This window comes from Ruditapes philippinarum, unplaced genomic scaffold (assembly GCF_026571515.1).
Source record: "Ruditapes philippinarum isolate M1 unplaced genomic scaffold, ASM2657151v2 ctg572_1_1_1_1, whole genome shotgun sequence".
In the NCBI taxonomy this organism is placed as follows: Eukaryota; Metazoa; Mollusca; class Bivalvia; order Venerida; family Veneridae; genus Ruditapes; species Ruditapes philippinarum.
In genome coordinates, this window is record NW_026866705.1 from 233731 (window position 1) to 247534 (window position 13804).

The following is a 13804-nucleotide window of genomic DNA, read 5'->3' on the forward strand; positions in this document are numbered from 1 at the left end:
ATTAGGCATAGGAACTTTACTATAATAGAGACAAAGTAAGAACACAAAAGATTTAAGTTCATTCATGTCTTCCACAATGGCATAATTAAATTGTCATGACCCTTCGGAATGGTGCTGGGTTTCTAACCGGTAGGGCACTTCTGTATTGCTCACAATACTTTGATTATTGCTTGTTTTTAAGGACAGGAACTTTCAATTAAAAGGTTGGATCAGAGACATATTTATTTCTAAAATATGATAAACAAGATCAACAAGGAAAGGCAGCGTTCAACAGTTTTCAAATGTCTGGAATTTTGGCATAGAAAAGAAGCTAAAGTCATTATTTTTTTTATTTTATGTTGGTTTATGTATTCCATATACTTCGTTTATAGTGTGTTAGGTGCATGAACTGTTACATTAAGTGAAACAAATGTTTTTTTTATATTGTTAACAAGTATTATCACTTTAAACTTTTTATCAAAGGATGTCATTTATTTAAACGTAACCCCCTTTAAATTCAAAATTTAACTGTAGAACATTGTGTTTGTGAATTCTTTTTTTTATTTAACGTTTGCCTGTAATTGACGATTGATAATATCAAAATGGTAGCAGTTTGGTTTAATTTGCATTTCACTTAGATCACTTCTACATGTTCTAACAAAAAAGAAACGGATAAATGTTCTATATCATTGTGAGATCTTTACTTATGATACATTTTCTAAACAGACAATTTAAAATTTTAATAATTAAAAACATGTAAAGGAGTTGAATAACACATAAATTCAAGAAAAAAATATTTATATATTTTAGTATCACCGTCTTCATATGAATGTCATTAAACAATATTATCAAATTTATTTATAAAAGTGCACAAACCTCTAGCTTTGTTCGGAGAAAACCTGTTAGAACAACCTGTAACTGTCTATTGTTAGACTATTTCCCTGACAAATGAAGTGTTTCCTTTTAAGCAATATCTATTTTAAAAACTCGGAATAAACAAGAAGGGATGTTCATAATGATCACAAAAAAGTAGATGTATTCTGAATGTTTATCGATGCAAATGATTTACATCACAGTAATCGCACATTGATGATTAGGGAGGAGATTTCATTGACTGACCTGTTAATAGACGTTGTTTCTGAGGTTACTGGTTCGATAATTATCGGAGGCAACATTTCTCTGAGACAATTGATCGGTGGGCAATTAGTCTTCTTGTTAGCCTGGTGGTTATTCGTCTCTCACCGTTGATTAAGTTATCATGTGGAATTATTAGTCAGTCACTGGTCACTTGTCAGAAAAGTCTATTTGTTACGTAGAAATACTGCCGATATATGACCAAAACTGTTTTACAGCGTGTAGGCATAAAAACCAGACAAACAAACAAACATAAATATTTATTTAGAAAATAAGCTTCTTTTAAATTATTGTATTATATAGGAAGTGTTTTGAATGGACCCCTGCGCCACACATTTATATTGTCTGTTTTATTGCACCAAAAGTTTTCATTTACATCTTGCTTTTAAATATCTTATGAGTAATAAACGAACACTTTAGACAGTATTAATATGGTTTTAGTGTATTAAAACGTTGTATGACACATTAAAATGATTAGAATTTTAAAAAGGCACACATTTTTATCTTAAGTATGCAATTTAATCTATCCTCCTTAAATACATAACCGTAAAATGATTCGACTATAATCTTCGACTTAAACTCTTTTTACATTTCCCTCGGGGGATAATTATCTAAACCATATTGTATTTTGTGCCATTGTAATGGAAATATGATCTATTTTAAAACACCCAATTGTCACATTCCTTGAACGAGACAGTTATGTGGTTATTTGAGGAAACATTAGCTTGGTGGATGAACCTTTCCTGCATTTATTTAATAATGGACATTCACTATGCTAGATAAATCCTTCATTGCAATGAACCATAGCCACTGCTTACGTCTTTTTCACATGTGAACATGATTTTGTTGTGACACTGTTTGTGTATAAAGGACAAGCGGGGCTAAATATTCTACAACTACAATCTGAAAAAAGTCCTTAGGCATCGAACCTGCAATTCATAGGTTGACAGGCAGATCTGATCAAGTAGGCAACCGCTCCCTTAATAAGATGAATATAAAATATATAACAATAAAAAGATATGTTTAAATAAACTACATTTTGTGTGATCAATTCACCTACAGTATTACCTAGGGACCTACTATTTGAAATCGGGTGCTAGGGGGCGTGAGGGATGTTGCACTTATTCATTATCCCTCATGTACAGACTCAGTCAGCCCGAGTCTTTAATTTTCATGTAATTTTGTTGTGATTAATGCTTTCGAGGGATCACTGTGTTTTTCTTAAACTGACAATATGCTCTTTTAAAACAAAACAAAAACGTTGACAATATATTCCGAGGACATTTATAAAATTTTATGTGTACCACGTAGGTTTTGAACATAAAATATACTATAAAAAGGAAAGCAATTGTGGTAAAAACTAAACTTATTTTGCCTTTAACTTGTACAACCATCATTTACACTAAGATATGCATAATGTCACATATTTTTGATAAATTCACAACAATTCTTCACATTCTCTTTCATTTTCTGACAGCATTAGATACCGTATCATCTGTCTATGATAATGAATGTTCCTGGACAGGGTCATGCAGATTTTCAGCTTTGCCATGTTACGCGTTATTTATCATACTTGACAACAAACAACATAACAACTGCAAATGGATGTTGTTGGAAAGTTTGAGAAACATGATCCGATATGACTTATCTCTCTATATATAATAAATATTAAAGAGCCTGTAACTAAATATAATGCTCAAAATTTAATTAAGATTTATCAATATTGTAAGTTTCAAAAAGCATTATTTGTAAAGATATTATCGGATTTAATTTCATGTTAATAATGGGAGGTAAGTAGATATTCATTTTCAATAAAATAGAGAAGAACAGAATCCCCAAAAAAAGTCCAACACTACAAATTGAAAATGTTGCAGGCTTTGCTTGATTGAGCCTGTTCATGAACGCTACTGGAAAGTCCAAGTTACCGTCCAATGCTTCAATAAGAAATGAATGCATATATTTTAATGATTTTATATAATGGGAACAAATATTTGCCGTACATATTTTACATATTCTTTGATGTTTGAAAATTGTTTTAGAAGCATGATCATATACATATATAAAATTCTATGTGTGGTAACAACCCTTAATACGACACACAGGATCTTTAATTGTTCTAGAACAAAATGTAATTCATTATATGAATGTCCATAATAAAATAGAGAAAATAATCCCTAAAGAACTAGAGAAAATTAGAATCTCTAAAGAAAGCCCACACGGCAAAATTGAATATCTTGCAGGCTCGGTTTGATTGAGCCTGTTCATGGACGGTACTGTAAAGTGCAAACTACCGCCCACTCCCCTAGCACCGGCTTAAGCAGAATTCAAAATTTAACATGTACTGGTACAATTTTAAAACATCCGCAGATGAAGCCACTAAATCTCTATAAATGTTTTATCAAGGAGTATTTATAAGATTATTTAAAATGCTTAACTTATATTATTTTTATCAATATCTGAAATATCCATGAAATATGGCCCCTTGTAAAACAATCCATTTTAAACAATTTACTTTTTGTAACAATATTAAGTACATGTACTATACACCGAAAATTGCATACCGAAAATTATTTATCAGTTATGTTTCGAATAGATTGAATTAACCTGCTCTTTTCAATAAATCACTTCTTCTTTTCACATTGCTGAAATTCATGATATAAAAGTTAGTATCAGCATTGAATTGTTTATTATTACTGAATATCTATAAATCATTACATAATTCACAGATATATCTGATTGTTTTGATTTTATTTACAAAGCAGGTGTGTCTTATCACTCATCACGCCGCATGCACTGAAACTAGTAAAGATCTTATACCTATATCTGCTTTATTCTTTCAATGCAAAATTTTCATTTAATATAGGACTAAAATAGCGCTAACTTTGCTACAGCAGACTATCTAATATCACCAGAAAGCAAAATAAACCCTGTATCTGTTGCAAAAAGTTATTATGACGAGAATTTAAGATAAAATGCAGGAAATCAGAATCCCTAAAGAGAACTCAACACGCAAAACTGAAAGTGTTGCAGGGTCGGTTTGAATTCTGCTTAAGCCGGTGCTAGGGGGCGTGGATGGTAATTTGCACTTTCCAGTACCGTCCATGAACAGGCTCAATCAAACCGAGCCTGCAACATTTTCAATTTTGCCGTGTTGGGCTTTCTTTACGGATTCTGTATTTCTATTTTATGATCACATCCGTGTTATTTGTGCCGTGTGGCGGCTGTAAAAAGTCTCCCCGTACATTTAATCAATGATGTTATATTTTCGATCCTTGAAGTTATCTTTCAGCACGACATTATTGTTGTGCTTGTGGTATTTTTTAGTTTCAACTTTTTCGGCATTTTCTAGTTGGGTGGTTCCAATATTCCTACTTGAATAATGTTGAATCACCCTTAGGATATGTTGCCTGCTTTTTAAATTTGTCTTTTGACGTCTTATCTGTGATACGCAGGCTTCATAACCTCTGATCCCCTTTCAAAATTCCATTTTATTTAGTTCCGCCCATTGTTTTCTCGTTTAGGGCACACGCGTTTTATTACTTGGGGACCATACGCCGCTTTTCATGGAATGGCACGGAAGTGTCACATTGAAGGTTCCATGATAACCGCCGTATGAACACATCTGAAGATGTTTCTAAATTCAAAATTTTACTATTTCACGTTTAAATGTTGAATTCTGCTTAAGCCGGTGCTAGGGGTCGTGGATGGTAACTTGCACTTTCCAGTACCGTCCATGAACAGGCTCAATCAAACCGAGCCTGCAACATTTTCAATTTTGCCGTGTTGGGCTTTCTTTAGGGATTCTGTATTTATCTATCTTTTGATTGAACCTGGTCACGTACAGTAGTGGTAATTACAAGCTACCATCCATGCCCCTTAGCAACAGCTTAAACGAGATAATGGTGAAAGTTTGAGTCATGAAACCACCAATGAGACACGTCAATGCCATTCCACGAAAGGCGGCGTATGGTCCCCAATTAAAAGAATGCATGTGCCCTAAACGAGAAAACAATGAGCGGAACTAAATAAAATGGAATTTTGAAAGGGGATCTGAGGTTGCTGCCTGATTTTCACAGATAAGACGTCAAAAGACAAATTTAAAAAACAGGCAACATATCCGAATGGTGATTAAACAGTACTCAATGAAGAAATACTAGAACCATCCAAATTGAAAAGGTCTACTATAAGGAAATAAAACACCACAAACATGTAAACACAACCAAAGTGTCATGTTGCACGATCTTCAAGGATAGAAAATATACCATCTTTGCTTTAATGTAAGGGGATACTTTTTACAGCCTTTTTATAAACAGTGTATACTCATGTACATTCGGCACTAAACTGCTTTCTGTTTTATCATATATACTTGTGTTTATTATTCAACTGTAAAATTCACACCTGAGGAGAAGCACAGACCATCCGTGACCTAGCTGGATACCTTCATGGCATAACGAATCTAAATATCTCCGATTGAATTCGATTCAATAGCATTTAGGGGCAAGTGATTTGTAGTCGGCAATTTTAATCACTCCGCAATAGAGGCGTTTATTTGCTTTTAAAGATAATTAATTAAAATTTATTTTACCTTGACGTATGAGAAAAACATTTCCAAACATTTAGTTAATGTTTTCGTGAAAAAGCAATTGACAACTGCATGGATATGTATGTCTACATACTTATTTATTAACTGACAAGTTGTGCCTAAAATATGACAAAATGAATAACAACAGGTACAATGCAGTAAAATGGAATCAACGATTAGCACCATAATTTCGAAGGTTATAAATAACTCGAATTCCATTTCACCCGAAATTTATTTTTACAGAAAATATTTATGCGGAATAACACAGTTTGAAAGATAATTTTGTAGAATGCAAATCTACTTTTGTTTTTGTTTCATGTGTCTTTTTATAGCATACTATTTACCAACCAATTAAACAAGTGTAATGTTAATTGGCATACATAGAATAAACAAATTATCCCATTTTTAACAAACTTCGCAGCTATTTCGTTGATTGCACATTCATGCGTCTAGACTTCTTTATTTTTTTGTAATTATAACTGTAACATAATTTAGGCGTTCGCTTTTTTTTGTTTTTCACGCACCATTGATTTTTAAGACCATCTGATTTAATTTTGAAAAACATTCCAAATAAACTGTACACTTCATATTGTTTGGAATATACTTCCGATTAGACCTTAACAAATAGCAATGATTCGCAAAGAAACAGTTAAATAATCATTTAATTACAATGAAGCTGATGCAAAAAAGTGTGATTTTTGACATAAGGAAATTAAAGATAAACACGTGTACCGGTATATCAAGACAAACCGTATTATCTTGCCAGTTTTGCATTTGTTTCAAACAAATAGATAAAACCAATTCATGTCTTGATTGAATTTGCATTTAGGAAATGATTTAAGTTTGTAAAATAAAAGCTTTTAATATTATGGTCACAAACATTTTGTCAGAATACATAGTAATGATATAACAAAAAAAAGAGAGAAACTTATGAATTATAAACATACAGGATATGCACAGCTTCAAAAGTAAACACACTGTATCATGAATTGTTCCTTCCTTTTGTACGTTAAATTTATTTTTTGTATTATTTCAACTCGCTTGGAATCCACTCAGTTTCATCGTTTTTTTGTAATATTGTTTTTGACATATAAACTCATTTTATGTGAACAGTTCTTCAAAATTCAATTCATCACGTTCATATGAATGTTCATAGCGTATAATTATGTCTGCTCATAAAACAGTCGTATGTCTTTTCATGAAACAGTCGTAAGTTCAGTTTCTAACAACCAATTTCTAAGGACATTTTCAAGTGCTTTAAATATGTTTCGATCGTTAAAAAGTAATATTTAATACGTTTTAGCTGATTATAAACCTTCATAGGTAAAACTATACAGAAAGTGAAATGCAGCCAACAAAAATAAAAATGTTCAGTTCTAGAGATATCATCTTTAGTCATAAAATGAACTCTTTTACAAACACTTCACACCTGTAGTTTGATATTGTGAAAAGTTAAACAAAAATCACTGACTTTATGTCGAATGTTAAATTTTGGAGTTCAATTACTATTTAAAATATAAAAAAAGAAGAATAAGAAGTAGAAGAAGAAGAAGAAGAAGAAGAAGAAGAAGAAGAAGAAGAAGAAAGAGAAGAAATAAAGAAAGAAAACGAGCCAGCAACATATTCAATTTGCCGAGTTTGGCGTCTTTTAAAAGCATTAAAAATGGCGTATTCGTAAATAAAAAGCAAAAGTGCATTATCAATCATAGCGTGTAAAAGTGAAAAGAAAAGATACAACATGCCAAAAACAAATCAATATTAATTAGAATGAAAATGAGTAATTTACTCTTATTTATAACAAGACATTTTTCTATCATTATTAAGAGTACACTATTAGCTACATATCTGGGCAGCGTTTCACTTACGTACATACATTATCGTAACTCGTGTTTAAACGTAACTTTTTTCGTAAACAGAACTTACGTTTTAATTTGCGTCCCAGTAAACTTTCTAAGCTATGCATTTGCGCAGGCTTAAACTTAACCCTCACTTTTTGCTGGCGTAATTGCACATTCTGTTTACAACTAAGGTAAATTTACGTTTAGCGTAAAACCAAATTTACATAAAAAGATACGCTAAACTTTTGGAATAATAGTGAAACGCTCGTTAGAAATTTAAGTAGATTTATACGGTTGTGTATTTACAATTAACGATGATCCACAAACAAATGAAAATAAAGACATTTGATTTATAAATTTTAAATCGATTTTTTTCCTGTATAAGTTTTATCCTCAACTTTATTACATTTGCCACTCATGGAAAATCAAAGACTTTACATTTATCTACTTGATATGTTTAGATAGTTGCACATCTTTTTCAACAATTCTTGATATGATGTAAGTGTTTGTAATCGAATCCTGGATAATATACTAATGCTCTTATCATAACTATACTATTTTAATAGTATGTACATAAGCTTGCGTTGTAACAAGTAACTAGTAAGAAAGTTGAGTAATAATCACATTTCTATTTGGTATTTTACTATCAAAGGTATATACGTATTATTTCAAATGCTTTTTGGTGAAAAGCAAATAAGTCAGTTATATGTTTTTGAACATTTGATCAAACTGATTACACTGATGCGTTTTTTACTCTTCAGGAGTATTTTCAATCTGTTCTATATCTAAATTCTTTCAAGTTTGTCATACATATCTCTATTATTTTTAGCTAGTTACATAAATCAATTCTCTTAATCTTTTGTTATCATAACCTTTATCTAAGTTATTTTAGATAATTTTGTCATGCACGTAGACATCCAGCTTTTCACTACCTGTGGCGTCCTCTGTAGATAAAAACAAACTTCTCTTTCAACAAATGGAATATCTAGCTACGAAATGTAATTTCAGCAGCTTATCTAACTGTATACTGACACATTCTTATTTAATTATCTTGTGGTCATTTATTACGAATATTGTTAAATTACTCCTAAACATTCATTGACTAGTATCATGACTTTATTTTTTTTCTAACTCAAATCATTAGTTCAATATGTGTAATTTAATTGTAATCTAATTAGTGCAGTGATGTTTTCAAAATTATTAATTCATTTAAAGAATATCTATTGTTTGATTTTATTAACTTCTTAGTTACATACTGTTTATAATACGGTCAGTGTACACGACAATGATTCTTCTATTATAATGAATTTCCGGTAAGGTTCGTAAGATGTGCGTAAGATTGCAATAGGGTAAACGACATGTTTGTAATTTCAACACATCCTTCGTGCTGCTAGTTCGAGACAGCATATGTCTATACCCTTTTTATGTTTGTTTTTAAAATTATGGAAGCAATAAGTCTATGCTATTCTTTTTGTTTTTATATGCTTATTACTTGTTTTGATGAAGTCTATTTCCTTTTTATAGAAAGCATCGTTTAACATAAAATATCTCAACTTCAATCAGATTAAAATTAATGAGTGCCATTTTAATAGGGATCGAATATTTAAATGAGTGCTTTAATGTATTATAATTATCACGTCTTTAAAATCAGACTATACTCGTACAATAACGTAATATAATAAATGTTTGAGGAAGAAATGTTTTCGAAATTATTTTATTTCTGAAATAAGTAAAGATTTGTGTTTAAAATTGACATATTTTCATCAGGCATAATTGTATGAGGCAGGCAGACAAACAAACAGAAACATATATACTCTTTATTTCCTTCTTTTAAAAAGGCATATAATATTTACAAACATTTTATAATTGTGACATACTTACAAATATTACATTTACTTATATAACAATTATATTATATTGTCACTGTTACCAACATATAAATTCTATAAACTAATTTTGCTTAAGAAACGAATATTTGGAATCGAAATAACAACATGATGGTTTGTCGTAATTACTATTATACGTATTGTGTTTTTAAAATTATAACAAAATGAGTTTTACCATGTTTAACACACATATAATATTTGTAATTATTACAAAGGCATAACGATGTTAACAGATATTCTAGACAAAATGCCTTTAACAATTATTATATTATAACATAGTGCTTCCAGCACGCATTATTTCAAATCATTATAAGCTGTTTAATAATATATATTACAGGATTCCTAATATCAAATAGAATTACGCGCAAAGGTTTCCCCCCTAAAAACGTCAAATAATATGTATACTGTATATAATGGATAAGACATGTAATGTATTGATCGATGTATAGGTTTGGAAAATGCCATCCTGTTGTTGTCTTCCATGTCGAAGGATGGGAACCCAGGTAATAAATAATTCAATAGCTCAAAGTTATTGTGCACCTTTTTTAAACGCTCGAAATACTGTTTTAGTACTGTTCTAAATTATCAAAATTTTTTTCTGGAAAGACTTCTTTTTATAATGTACAGCATTACATTATCTACACTTAAATTAATTGTTCATTGAATTTTCCTTCAGTCAGATATCTTTACGGTATTTGCTATGAAATATTTTCATTTCTAGCTATTTTTTGTTACCCACATATCATTCTGAAGGTCATTCTGATTCCATAAATAAGTAAATTATCTTTCAGCACTTCGGAAATTGGCGTTCCGCTGCTGGCTCAAAACATATGTTACGATATATTTAGGGAAGTAATCATGGAAAAACCTATTATTTTACCTGTGAAAGCTTACATATCAATCTTTAACCTCTGGTAGGACAAACCAACTATATGTATTAAGTCAAGACTAGATATGATAAAAGCATTTAATTTGTTGACTGTTGCTGAGTGGTAAAGGGCGTTGACATCAAACAGCTTGCCCCTCATTTCAGCCACGGATTTTCTATTATTTCATGAACGTCGCTTTTTCCACTGAGGGATCCTCTTCTAAACCAAACAAAAAACAAGGTTATTGTCAATAACTTTTTATACTGGGATACTTTGTCATAATACAGTGAAAATGAGGAAATTAAATAAAATTTAAGACAATTATTTAAAACACATCTGTTTTTTTTGTGTGTGGGCGGGGCTGAGGTTAGTAACAAAATCCTAAAAGTGATAAATTGCTACACTAATGATTTTCACATTAACTTCAAATTATAATTTTTTCTATTCTATGTTTTTGTGGTCTCTATCGTATGAAAATATGATAATGAGTGTTTATGTGTGTTCATTTAAATTTGTAAACATCAGGCGTTTAAATACACATCTATCAAAATCTTATACTTCAAATCTTTGATCCAAACATATTTTTACTGTGTGTGCATCAAATGTTTTTGTGGTGGTTATGTATTACTAATTAAAATACCATACCATTGATATATATCTTAGAGTGGAAAGTGCCATTTTCTTAAATATGCAAATGTTTTTGTTCGGAATTGATCAGTTGCAATATAAAGAATATATGTTCTATTATTGGAAGGTTATTGCTTACATTAACAATTTACAAATGATATAATTATTTTTGTTATAATTTATCTTAAAGCTGGTTAACATTAACAAAACAATTGATTTATAGTTATTACATTTTAAAAACACTCAACAAACAAGTTTTGAACAGACATCATCACGTTAATCAACGATAATTATCTCAAGGTCTCGAATGCTTAAATATCTATTAAACAAGCGTATAAATACATACTGAAGTGTTTAGCACTAAACACCTGCTACGAACATATTAGAAGAGTACATTTACTTTCAGAACGTTTTGTTTTTGTTTTGGGAGTAAATATATTTATAACTGTACGCTAGATAATGATAAATTTTATAGAAAAAGTAGGACATAAAGGGAAAAAAGTTAATATATTTATTTAATGAACTTTAGAATATGCGTAAAAAACTAAAAGCCCCCCCCCCCCCCCCCCCCAAAAAAAAAAAAACAACAACAAAACAAAACAAAAAAACCCCAGACTGCACAAATGTGCTGGCTAGACTAGCTCTATACGGTGGCAAAGATTACGTGTTAGGCTTTAAGGTAAAACCGGTACCATTTTTATAGTTTTAAGAATTTTTTAAAATATTAAATGGTACATTCTAAGATAATAAAATCAATATCATGCTATATGCATGTATTACCAGAACTTACTCACTTTGATAAATATTGTTTGCTTTTACGTTATGTTCAAGCTGTTAATTTTAATGTGACTTTATAAATCACAAGAAAATTCAGTCGCTTTAACCAAATTATAACACGAGTTGTATGGGTGTTTTTTTATTTATACAAATACGAAGAAAGTATTTCACAAATGTGCTCGTATAGCTATTAGTCAAGATTAATTATCTTTTACGAGGGGGGATCCAAAAATTCGTGGACACCCTGCATAAAACAAAAAGCATTTAAGGAAATCACATGAAATTCTAGTATCTTATTAAGTGAGCATATGTCGGCAAATTCTCAAAATATTGTAAAGATTGTACAAGAATTAACGATTCTGCACCAGTTTATATACATAGACATGACAAAACACGGCGCAGCTCACGACGTCACAAACGACGTTATGCTATCATAGGAAGTAATCTACGTTACCGTTTTGTCTATAACTTTTCAAAGTATTCCCCTTTAACCCGCAAACATGTTTCTCCCTCCTAACTCCCTTTTTAACCTGGGAAACAAGGCGAAGTCACACGAGGAAAGATCAGGCGAATATGGTGGATGACTGAGTACTTCTGCTCCAAGCTGGATTTGAATGGTCAGCTGTGTGTCCCGGGCACGGTGAGCAGGTGCATTGTCTTGGTGAAGAATTAAATTTTCAATAAATTCGGGTCGCTTTTTTCTCAATGGGTGCATCAAATCTCGACCATCAAGGTCGACCAGTCCGCGAATCATCCCCAACACTTTCCCTTCCATCCGAAAATCGGCGATGCCACTTATAAACTAGAGAACGACACACTGACGGTTTATTTGTCGTACATGTAATATACCGTCGTTGAATCCCTTTACTAATTTTCTGTGATTATAGTGACAAATCTAAATTTCAACCATGATTTTATGTGCTCGTTTGTTTGGGTTAAACGATGACATTGACACATTACTGGTCATAGCGCGCCGAACATTATATAAATCGTTGTTTTTTTTTGCCTATTAAATAATGATAGAACTACTACAGACTATGAACTATTTCCAGCTAATCCGTTTATTTCTGACGTAAGAGTTCAAAACGAATATTGTAAATTCTTTATAATTATTTCGCCTTTGTAATATTGTTTGCTGCTAGATTATCAAATTCTCAAACATTTATTTGATTCGATTCTATTTCGATGCTTTTCCCCTGGTAAAAACTATTTAGTCAAAACTTTCATAACATTAGACACGTTGTTCTTATAAACTGCTGTTTTCGAAATATTTTTTGCATGTCTAGTTCTATATAAATTGTTAAATACACCCACATATGTTATAATAATAATATTATTTGTAAATTGTATGTTGTTACATTATATGTAATCTTGACTAAATAAAGAAATATTGTATTGTATTGTATTGCAATTTCATCAAGCTGTGAATTTAGCTTTTAATGTAATAAATAAATTGTTCACTTCTTTCTTTTATTTAAATAAGTCATTCTAATGTTGTATCATCCAAAATGAAATGATAGGCCATTGAATTAAGTATGATGCCGTGAATGTTTCCCGGACACATATTTTACAAAAATGAATAAATAAATAGAACACATGTTGTATTAAGATAAAAGCAAATAAAAGAGTATCTGTTATATCTGAACCGAAGAAATGAGAAAATAAAAATTGTGTACTTAAGTCTAGTGACAAACGACAACAAACAGAAGAACATAGATAAGTGTGTAATTATCAAAATATACATATAGTATAAATACAGATATCTAAAAATATGATAGTAACGATTTACACATAATGAAACATAAGAATGTAAAATTCAAAATTTCTTTTGATTTGAAATTGTGAAAACAGACTTTTCATTTATCAAACGATCATTCGGTGGTATGCCGATCAATACTTTTATTGCCTCTGTGTAGTTTTGTTTCTGATTCTGATAAATATATTTGATAAACCATGTAATCATTTTACTGCATTTGAGATGATAAAACAAATTCGTATAAATCTATAAATCCGAAGGAAATATAATCATACTTAAAGACTGTTTACAATTTTTTCCACTTCTCTTTGATGTTGCGTAAACTTGAAATGTGGTAATCGATTTTTTCCTGACTA